At 35.2% G+C, this 11,823-nt stretch overlaps 1 protein-coding gene across 1 annotated transcript in view; it reads left to right on the top strand.

Moving 5' to 3' along the window:
* Positions 1-11,823, top strand: part of LOC123310674 (gustatory and odorant receptor 63a) — a 38,046-nt gene that overhangs the window by 1,343 nt on the left and 24,880 nt on the right. Inside the window, exon 2 of the mRNA XM_044894257.1 lies at positions 20-112. The gene's annotated coding sequence lies outside the window, so the exon portion shown is untranslated. The remainder of the gene's footprint in view (positions 1-19; positions 113-11,823) is intronic.

Below are 11,823 nucleotides of genomic sequence, written 5' to 3'. Positions count from 1 at the left end.
CGGGAACTTTGAATTTCAGCGTAATCTGGAACGCCTAGGATGATGACGTAGTTGTTGATATTTTGCAGTGCTGTACCCTGATGTAAGAGTTCACGGCGCCTCTGACTTTTTGGTAAGCATTTAAATTTAAAAGTTGGAATTATGAATGAAAAGGTTGAAACTGTTATTTGCGTTGAACTGATTCAATGTTTCATAACCGCGTTTTATGAGTAATAAAATTCGGAGTGAAATGAATATGAATTGAAAGTACTCAGTTTATATAGAAAAAATAGGTCATCATAAATCAGAAATACCGAAATGAATATCGACTCTAGAAATATTGGAAAGAAATACAATAATTCAGCATTGTTCTCTTAGGGGTGAGGAATATTCTTAACTTCATTCATAGACCTAATAGAGGTGTGTATATAACGTGCGTTCAAAAAAATTCGTCGTCAAGTAGGCTATTATTATTATTATTTATTATTATCACAGTATAGACACCTGTGTCTATACTGTAATATTATTAGGTCTATGATTTCGTCCTAGAGAGATCCAATAAATCTGTCGAAAGTTAGGTAATTAAGTGCGTTTTTTTCTCATTTTCCCCTACAGCTATTCTGATATATGTATCCAATGTTTGGACATGCAATGATAATAAATTCATCTAAATCATGAACATATGAAATATGAAATGTCCCTTAAATCTAGTCAATAAGTATCATGATGAATATGTTAAAACTTCGAAACCTTTTCCGATTCGAAAAATTTATGGAATGGAATTGACGTAATACAGCCTACTATGTATTGAATAAATAGTTATAGGACATTTTATGAAATATGTATGGAAGAACAACATATTGATGAATCTAGGAATCATAAATATGTATAACCAAAGATTAAGGACTGCTGTTGCCCTTCGATAGTTAAATTCCCGTGCTTCATTTACTTATTATCACATGGATGGTCTGAATTAGTCATAAAAGCGCATCCACCATTTTTTCAAAGATTGGTATATGTATGTGATGTCCTTTTACACAGGCCGGTGTATTTATAGCTGAGGCTTTTTTTACAGACGGTGGAGTAGAACTTGTCATGATAAAACGTTTCACTAATAATCACCTATACAAAACTTTCAAAATGACAAAATTGAAAAAAAAAATTGAAATGATTACTGAAATACATCATTTTTTATCTGAATTATCAGAAAGCAATGGGAAGGAACTTATCTCTTGATGACTGACTCAACCATATGGTTTCTTTAGGATATTGGCCCGTTCGATTTTTACATGGAAATGGAAACTATGGATTGCCGAATTTTTTCATTTGGTATATTTAACGATTTCATGAAATGTCTCATTTCGATACCGACTGACAGAAAAATTGTTAGGACCAAGTGTGAAAAAAAAGGATATTAGTTCAAAATCTCCCCAATAAACTCTCCAACAAGAAATGGGATAAAATAGGTTAATAATAATATAATAGCACTCTTTCAACCTAAGCATTTTCCATTTTATAGGTACACTTTTTTCACCCTAAATTGCACGATACAACAAATTTTTTTAAAGTGATACCTGATCCAACTGATCAGATAGTACTGAACCATTAATTGTCTAGACATATGTTTATGTCTTGTTTCGTTGTTCCGATGCTGGAGTCATCTTCCACAGTCCCGTACTTGAAATTTAATGAAATTTGATCGAAATTCTAGGTGTTGCACTCAGCCATCTTGAATATATTATGTAGACAATTTCTGGTGAAAAGACTTATTTTGATGACCCTTATCTTCTATAAAAAAGCCTCACATTTGAAAACACTCTGTATGAATATTGATACATAACCGCGTTCCTGTGATGTGGGGTTAGTATGGAGTATAAGTTTTCACAATTTTTTTCATGAAGAGAATCAAACATATACGTGGTGTGCCATTTGAAATAAATAGTAGGATGTTTCCAGTTTAACCGGAAGTTGCGGAGGTCTGAAAATATTTTAGGGAGAAAGCGTCTAAAAGGGTGAATCACCCTGTATACTTGTTGTTTACTATACTACTGGTGATGGTAAACCTGGTGGGTCAAAGATTGAACTGTTTGGACACTTTTGGATGAGAAGTCCTATTTCTATACTACATAGAACAGAAGGAGAGTAATCATGTCTGAGGGCCAATTTCCTGGAGAAATTCATTGGCGAAAACTATATGTCAACATTTATCAGCGTTAGGTACTTAACTGGGGTTTTTCGAAAATGTGCTGAAAATTTTTAAACTCTGTGAAAACATTTTTGTAGCAACTCTTCAGTTAGAGTTTAATTAGGTTAATTACATTTTCCGCTAACCTATATTTCGTCAGATATAAGTATGACATTTTTTTCAAATGAGACACAATATACATCTCTGTATATTTCGATAGAACTCGAATTACTATGTTGAAAATATAGTATTTTTGCTAGTTTTCTATTTTTCTGTAGCAATGTTTGACATAAAGAGCTTCCAAATTTCAACGTATAGGTAAGAAAGTTTTGGAGGATGAGCGATGATTATTACTGAAACAATGCAAATGTTAGTTGGAAAAGTTTTATTCAAATATTGAAAGCACTATTTAGTTCGCAACTTCTGTTTAACTGTCGAATGGACAATGAAATTCGACAGTTTTGAGAAATGGGATATGATACTCTATTTATACAAATCGGAGAAATTGCAGAGATAGCAAGTACATGTGTGGCGAAAAATACCCAGAAAGACGACAACCGATGAAATATTTTTTCGCACGATTGCGACGACACACGACACTCCATCGATGACTGCCAATTAAAAAGAAAATACTGCAGGCATATAAACAACTTATAAACAGAGATTCAGGCGAAACTATAAGGGAAGCAGATAACCCGCTTTCCGGTCGCTAGCCGGCGTCGACCGCTGTTGACAAGCTTGTCAGCAGCTTTAAAAATTGATCCGATCCATGTTATTATATAATATATATATAATAACATAAGTTGGCGCTGACACATACAAATATCTAAACAGTAGATTCTTGAGGTCATAAAAAACACTTTTTTCCTTTACCATTTTTTTCGTATCGGCTTTATAAGATAGAGGCTGCTGAAAAACCATAAAAAAAATTATTATCTCACAAACGGTTCTATGTAATGAAATTAGTTTCGGAATATACACTGCGCAAAAAAATTAACGCACATTCTGAAAATCTCAATTTTAATGAAAGTTAACTTTGACTTAATAACTTATTTTTTATGTTCTCTCGGGAAGGTTTTAAACGAAACAAGATACATTAAATGGAAGAAAAATTCAGGATTTAACCGAATCTTTTGTGAAAGAAGAGAAATGAACAATTTTCAAAATACTGAAATGCTGATAAGTGATTTAATACTTGGTATTTCCACCCCTCGCGTTAATTACAGCTAGGCAACGACGATTCATACTCAAAATGAGTGATCTTAAAATGTTCTGATCTAATCCTTCCCAGATTTCTCCGAGTTGGATTCCTAAGTCATTAAGAGTAGCTGGATGATTTTCTGAACTTCTCAGCCTTCTATTGAGGTTGTCCCAAACCTACCCAATCGGATTGAGATCTGGACTTCTTGCTGGCCATTCCATTCGAGAGACTTCAACCTCTTCAAGGTACTCCTGAACGATGCGCGCACGATGGGGTCTGGCATTATCGTCCATAAAAATGAAATTTTCACCAATGTATGGGACAACTTGCACTACATGCTTTTCAAGAATGTTCCTTATACACTACACAGCATTCATAGCTCCATTATCAACGACCACTAGGTCTGTGCGAGCAGTCAAAGATATTCCACCCCATACCATAATCGATCCTCCCCCGAAACCAGTAGTATTCAGGAAATTGCACTGAGCATATCTTTCATGTGGACGTCTGTATACAAGGGAACGTCGATCACAATGGTAGAGGCAGAATCTAGACTCATCTGTGAAGAGAACTCTTTCCCAATCGGCCTCTTCCCAATGGATATGCTCTATCGCAAAATCCAAACGCGCCCTTCGATGGGCTGGGGTAAGAGCTGGGCCTCTTGCCGCGACACGAGGCCTTAAATCATATTTTCTGAGGCGATTTCTTATTGTCTGAGTGCTAATTTGCACCTCATGAGTTTGCTCAAGCTGAATTTGAAGGAGGCGAGCGGTTGCAAACCGTTGTCTCAACGAAGAAACTCTTAACCCTCTAATGCCCAATTTTTTTTTCTTTTTTCAAATTATTTCCGTATAGTTTCAAGTTAGCTTATTAATAATCTACATCTTTTTTTCAAATAGTTAACTGATTTACATTAACACCTGTTCTCACAAAATGAACCCATACTGAAGGCGGACATGGGCAGTTGAACTAAACTGCTCACAGGGAATAATTTTGTATCCACTTATATGCAACCAGTCTCAAGGCGGACTTGGGTATTAGAGGGTTAAGTCACGTTCTTGAATGGCAGTTGTTACCCGTGGTCTACCCTGTCCTGGTCTTCTGACAGTCATACCTGTCTCCCTGAATCGCTGCAATATTCTGGACACACTTGTATGGGAAACTCCAACCCTTTCTGCAATTCTTGTGTATGTCCACCCTTCTTCTCGCAAAACTACCGTTTGAGCACATTCCTCTTGGGTCAAATTGCGTGTTTCGCGTTGCATAGCGATCGAGTGTAGATAATCAAACGAAAGAAAAACTATTGATCACTAGAATTGATCGAGAACAACTGATTTTAGAATGGAGCCAATACATTCAAAATCTGATAATATCATCTTTTTTTATTCCTGCTGGGAAAAAACATCTGTATTGAAGAAAACCGTTGAAAGTGGATAACATATGCATGCATAATTCTGATAAAAATAATTATCATTGAGAACACCTTCAGTTGTAGAATAAATTTGAGGTTTCCATAATGTGCGTTAATTTTTTCGCGCAGTGTATTTTTTCATTTATTTGATTGATTTGAAATTTTTTTCCCAGGATGTTATATTGTGTTATATTTCATCAATTTTTCAGTTTAATTCTAGTTACGAATGCTCGGAAAGTAGGTAAACTTCAAAACAATCAGTCAAGGTTGTGTTCCTTTTTTCTAGAGGTTCCTTATCAATCAAAACTCACTTCAGTTCTGAAACTTGTCGTCACAAAAGTGTTTCAATATACAGGGAGTCTTTGACTCGTACAAATATTTTAACAGTAGATTCTTGAGGTCAAAAAAACTTTTTTCCTGTACCATTTTTTTCCGAATCGACTCGGTTCAAAAGATATAGGCTGTTTAAAAACTATAAATAATGTTATTTTTAATATCCTCAAAAATCTCTCACAATATGTGAAATTTGAAAAATTGGGTACTTTGGCTGAATACAACTCGGTTTGAGAGATTCACAGATGTGTAGTGTCACAAAATTAGCTAGTTATTCTGAAGGTTATTTTGTTACTCCAGGGGTGCTACAACTCATTATGAAAACTTTAAATGGCTATATCTTTTTATCAGGGCCTAATCGGAAAAACTGGTATAGGAAAAGAGTGTTTCATCCTTGCCGTCTTGTGTGAGGGCATTTCCTAAATATTAGTGTAATATTTTTCATAGCATAGTTATGTATCGTCATAGATATTCAGGATATTCTAATCTCTGTCTACTGTTCCTTCATAATGAGGATATTCAGCCTTATTCATATCAACCTATGTTCCCCATTTTAATGATCATATCAATGATATCATTGATATCCTATTCATCGTTGGCTATAAATGATTTCGTCATCGGCAAAAAGCATTTTATAAAAGATTTGTATTTCTGTATCCCCTTTCTGGAATACTTTCTCTACACTAGAGACACCATTCACTTAGGGTTTCTTAAATATACAGGGTGAATGAAATTAATTTCGGAATATAGTTTTTTATTTATTTGATGAATCTTTTTCGAACACTAAGTATCGCTAACTTCTTTCAGTTTCTCATTAAGACCATTACATACCATAAAAATACAAAAAATTCAAGAACCCAACTCTTGAGACTAAGTTGGATGCTATCTAGTGAATATGTATTTGAACGTTTTGTAAAATAAAGGAATTCCACATATTTTCTCGTATAATGCGCCGTTTTCGAGTAATTTGATGTTCAAAAATGAAATATATCTATGAAATTCGTAAAATTGGGTACTTTGGATGAATAGAACTTTCTTTGAAAGATCCACTGATTTGTAGTGTCACAAATTTAGCTAGTTATTCTGTATGTAATTTTAATTTTGTTTTTACAGGGGTGGTACAAACAGCTCATTATGAAAACTTAAAATGGCTATATCTTTATATCAGGGCCGAATCGGAAAAAAGGTATAGGAAAAAAGTGTTTCCTTTGACCTAAAAAATCTACTGTTGAAATGTTTGTTTGAGTCAAAGACTCACCCTGTATATTTTTGGAAAGGTAAGGTAGATGGTGCAGTTGCGATCATAACTCAATTCTATTTATTCGGATGCTTTTGACAACGTCAATTAGGTATACTTATCTTCTATTGAGAAAACTGATTTTTTACTAGAAAGTGGAATAGCTTGTCACGAAAAGTTGCGAAGATTTGAAGATCTCTTGATATAGCCCTTGGTGGTGCCATGTAAAAGATGAAACAAAATAGTAGATAAATTGCGCACACCAAAAAAACAACGATATTCTAAAATTTATGAAAGAAGTTATTGTTCAAAGATATTGATACAATGTGATTTGTTAAGTAGTTTGAAATGGAGGCTCTAAAACCAATATTACCAAACATTATATTGCCACATAAGACTATGTTAGCCGATCTTGAAAATTTTTAAATGAGTAAGACATATTATATTAGGCAACTCGTCGCACTTTTGCATTTCAAACCATTCCCTGTATCAAATGTTGATGCTAGGAAAATTAAAAAATATTCATTTTCTGAACTATAAGAAAACATCAAAAAGCAAACAAACACAAAGTTTTTTTTTTTCTGCAAAAGAAAATTCAATAGTGAATGTCGGAATGCGTTCACATGCACCGTATTGCGGGTAAGCGTGCTCACCCTCACTACACTCACTACACGGGGTAAGTGAACGGTGAACGCAGTGCATAGTGAACCACACAATCAAAACAAATTACAAAATAATGTCATCAAAATGTTACAATATTAGAGAAATGCTGTTTATTGTCAATACAGAAGCGCCTTTTTACAAGCAGTGCCTTATTTATAGTGCCACCATTCCTGGTAAACACAACACTTGAAACATTCCTCTATTGGTAGCTCTTCATATTTATCTGAACAAATAGGACAATATTGATCGAATTTCAACCAAGAAAATCAACAATGTCGTCATTTATTCCTCAGTCCTCACTGAACTAATGCCCTTATAATGAATCTATGCGCACACTTTCCCCAGTAAGCCAAAATGTGAATTGACGTTCTTATAGAGTTGAGCAGCTAACAGAACTTAACATTTTTTATTATATACATATTTAGATTAATATGCGCATGATCGAATAAAATATTGTTTAACAATATCGTACTCGGAACTTGGACCTGGCAGAATTTGCAGAGATCCTAAAAATTAAGAAGAGAACTAATAAATTTGATTGAATGCAAATAAAAAGTTACCAAATCGTCGCACGGCGCAGTCCTATGAAAAAAATAATTTGGCGATTCTGCGCCTTTGCTTCACCCAAATGAACCTCTCTTTCATATACATTGAACTCTAAAAGAAGTTCTTTTAGAGTTCAATGTTCATATATTTCATATTCGAGATATACGCACTGCGCTCAGTTACCTCGAATGACATATGTAATATGTGTCCAGAAAGTAACCTGCCATAATTTAACCCTCGATTCAAAATAAAAATGAGTTCTTGGATTGAGACCTTTGTTAATGATAGACTGATTTACTTGACAGGGTTGAGGGTCAGGTTGTTGGAACAATAAGTTCCAAATAAAAATTTACCCTATTCTTCTAAATGAACTTCGTTTCGGATTTACAGGGTGTGGAAAAACCAAAAATAAACAGCAATCAATCGTTCGAAGTTAATGATTTCAAATAAGTTTCAATACAACTGTCATGTACCTACACGAAAATTACCCGTGATTTCGTTTATTACTTCTGCTGCACGTCTTATTATACAGTTGACCACTTTGAATTGAATTATTGCAAATTATGCGACACATAATTTGAACAATTATTTGGAGAACATAAGTGACTGGCTAACTTCAAACATGCTCTCTCTGAATGTAGACAAGGCAGTCTACATAACTTTCGGTAACTACTGTAATTGCGTTCCACAGTCTTTGCACATATGTATAAATGGGAAATTAATAAATAGGGTCGATTCGGTTGAATACTTGGGAATAATATTGGACTACAGAATGAGGTGGGACAAGCATGTTGAATATTTGTTGAATAAGAATAAGACAAAGTACCTACTTGGTGTTTATATTTCACAAAATTTGTAAGATAATGCCCGGTGAGATTCTTCTTATGCTATACTATGCATTGTTTCATAGTGTAATGAATTATGGAATAATTGCTTGGGGTGGAGCTTATTCGAACTGTCTAAACCTCTTAAAAAATCAACAAAAAAGAATATTAAGGATTGTTAATAAGAATAAAGTTGCTCAGGGCATCCCTCTAGATGTTGAAAATTTGTTTTTACTGGAATCTCTGAAGTACCATTATGACAACCTTAAGAGTGACTTTTTACGGTCAAGAAGTATCACTAGGAACAAGAGTGTTCAATTGCCAATAAGATTCAGGACTGTAAGTTCTAAAAGAAGTATTGTTAGAGCAATAGGTGTTTTTAACTCTCTCCCAAATGAACTCAAGGTTTTAAATGATGGTTGTTTCAGGAAAAGTAGACTAAAAAGGTGGATTGCAGCTAAATACTAATGAGTTTGTATGTTTATTTTCATTGTATCATGAAAACATTGTATTTCACAGATTGCTATCTGATAAGATTAATTGTGTATTGATTTTACTTTGCTTATTTTTTTAATATTGTTGGTTATAAGTTGTGCAAATACGGTTGACCCAATCGAGCTCACAAACAGGCAACTCGATTGCCTCTGTGAGATGCACATATTGTATTTGTGTATTTTCAGGAATCGTTTTTCAATTAGTTTTTCAAGTGAATATTAATTCTCTGTAACTTCGAAAAGAAGCATTTTTAGCCAATAGTTCATTAAGGAAAATAGGATTCTGAATCCATGGTCACCCTGTATTTATAATTTTTGTTGGTGTCATATTTAACCTCATACCTGACATCCGTAATGAATCATGAAACGCCGCCCAGTACTATAATTATGGTTTATCTAACTTGACCTCATTCAATGATGCAAGCCCTTTAATTCTGGAAAATATTAATACCCCTTCGTTTGATCAGCGTTGACCTTCTCTCGATATCGACTTTTTATTTCTTCAGTTAGTAGTATTGAAATAATACGTGAATATGTATCCTCCTAACTCTTACAACGCGAAAAATATACCAATAACGTTTATGAGCGATCAGACCAGAAATCGCAGAAATTCAAACATAAGTTTATATTTCGATGCTCCAGTAGCACCGTTCCTTACGAATCCTGGTAAGGTGACTAAAGTAGCGCCGGCCCCAGAACACAACAACCCTGCGAAAACTGACAGACAATTTGGAAACGATAAAAAGTCATCCCAAGGGCTGGTATATGGCGTACTGAAGCCTGTTCTTTATCTGCAGAGATTCATGGGAATATATCCCATCAGCATAAACGAGAATGGAATGTTTGAGGTTTCTTTGCAACTTATGATTTACTCGGCCCTGGTGTTTTTGATAGAAGTGGCATTTATAGGTGAGTAAGTAGAGGAAATGGAAACAAATAAACTGCTCCACTTGAGTTAGGGATATTGACTTAAATTACATTAATATGATTTCAAGTTGCAAATTAATTTTAGCCTGTAGGTCTGCAGTGTATACAGGGTGGTTAAGAAAAATCGAGTAAAATAACGAAATTTTATTCCCAGAGAATTCAAGCATTTTAAGACAATGCCAATGTATGGCCTCCACGGGCATCAAAAACAGCAGTATGCAAAGAAGATTTCTTTGCATACTACACACGAGGTTGTTGAACATTTCTTGAGTAATTTGGTTCCATAAACGGGGCAGAAGCTCTCTCAGATCATTCAAGGATTCTGGGGTAGGTGGATGATTATCTAATCTTCTTTGGAGCATATCCCATGCATGTTCTATGCAATTCAAACCTGGTGAGTGCGGAGGTATATGTAAATGTGGAATACCCAGCTCCTCGCGCGCATTCTCAACTATGGCTGCACGGTGCGGTCTAGCTTTATCGTCTAGAAATTGAAAAGTTTCACCAATATCAGCGTGAAAATTTGGCACAACATTGTCAATGGCATGCTCCCCATAGTGTAAGGCGGTCATATTCCCAGGACAAACGTGTAGATCTGTGCGCCCGTTGAAACATATCCCGGCCCATACCATATCACTACCCCCTCGGAATGGATGGACTTCTTGGACATAGCGACGATTACGGGGTATGCGTGGGATTGTCCATACCCTTATTCTTCGAGAATCTGAAAATCGTCCATATCTGGATTCATCAGTGAAAAGGCCACGTGCTAATGGAACTCCTCTTAATGGACGTCTAGAACCTAGATGGTTTCGATGGAAACTTGGACCCCATCTGCATTTTGAAGAGTATTCCGTAGAATTCTACACGTAGATGTAGGGTTTCTGCTCGCCGAAGTGGTGATAAAACGATCCTGAGCAGGTGTTGTTTTTCGTCGCCCACCAAGCCTTGGTCTTTCCAACACGGAACCTGTCTCCCTGAACCTTAGAATATAGAATAACAGGAAGGAGCCTATTGCTCATTTCAATTTGACCGGAATAGAGGAGAAATATGGCCGACATATATTTCCGTTTCAACAGTGGCGTAGGACAATGAAGTTTCCAAAAAACTAACTTCAATAATCAGTTGATTCTGATTAATCAAAAAAATTAGGAAAGCACTGACGTAAAGTCAGAAGCTTTTTCACGCTCGTTCAAATTGATAATCAAAGCGGAAATTCACCCCGCCTAACACTGCTTGGCTATATACTTAATGGTATTAAGGTCTATGACTTAACATCACCTACGCCCATGGAGTGTTATTGTCATGGGATAACCTTGTTATGTCATGAAATACAGAAACTCATAATTAATACCTGATATTCAGCTTAAAAAATCACCTACCTATCGTGAATTATTCACGATAAAATTTCCAAAATCCTTATTTCTAGCAAATTTCAAGAATTCAAATTACCAAAATTAAGTTAAAACATCACTTTGTTCATTTGGCCACAGATAACAGAATCATTTGACTTCCAAGTCTGCGACTTTTCAAATCAGAATTTGGAAGACCAATATGGCCGTTTCCGTCGCACAATTCCCGTCACATTTATTCGAAAAAGCTCCTTCCTGATATTCTATGTTCTAAGCCGTGAACCTATTCCAAAGTCGTATCACACTTTGGCTGACTTGGAGCTTGGAGCCTTTCCGCTACAACAACCTGAGTTAGGCCACCCTGTAGCATTCCGATAGCCCTATTACCCTCAGTGTTTGTTAATTTACGTCTTGGAATTTTCAGAAAACGTTTCAAATCGAAGCCGTTGATAAACTGACTTAATTTCAAAATAAGAATATTCATGAAGTTCAGAAAAAAAGCGACCAGATTGACGAAATGTCTCATACTGATTTTTATTGGATCGATTCAAGTTGTTATTGAGTTTTAAATGATTTTACAGCGATTTTCTTGAAGATTACATACTTTTAAAAAAGATTGAATACGATATCCCTAACTCTTGTGAAGCAGTTCAATACACAGTAAGATATGA

This window comes from Coccinella septempunctata, chromosome 4, assembly GCF_907165205.1.
Source record: "Coccinella septempunctata chromosome 4, icCocSept1.1, whole genome shotgun sequence".
In the NCBI taxonomy this organism is placed as follows: domain Eukaryota; kingdom Metazoa; phylum Arthropoda; class Insecta; order Coleoptera; family Coccinellidae; genus Coccinella; species Coccinella septempunctata.
The sequence above is the reverse complement of the archived record's forward strand: the minus strand, read 5'-3'. Positions and strand labels throughout refer to the sequence as shown.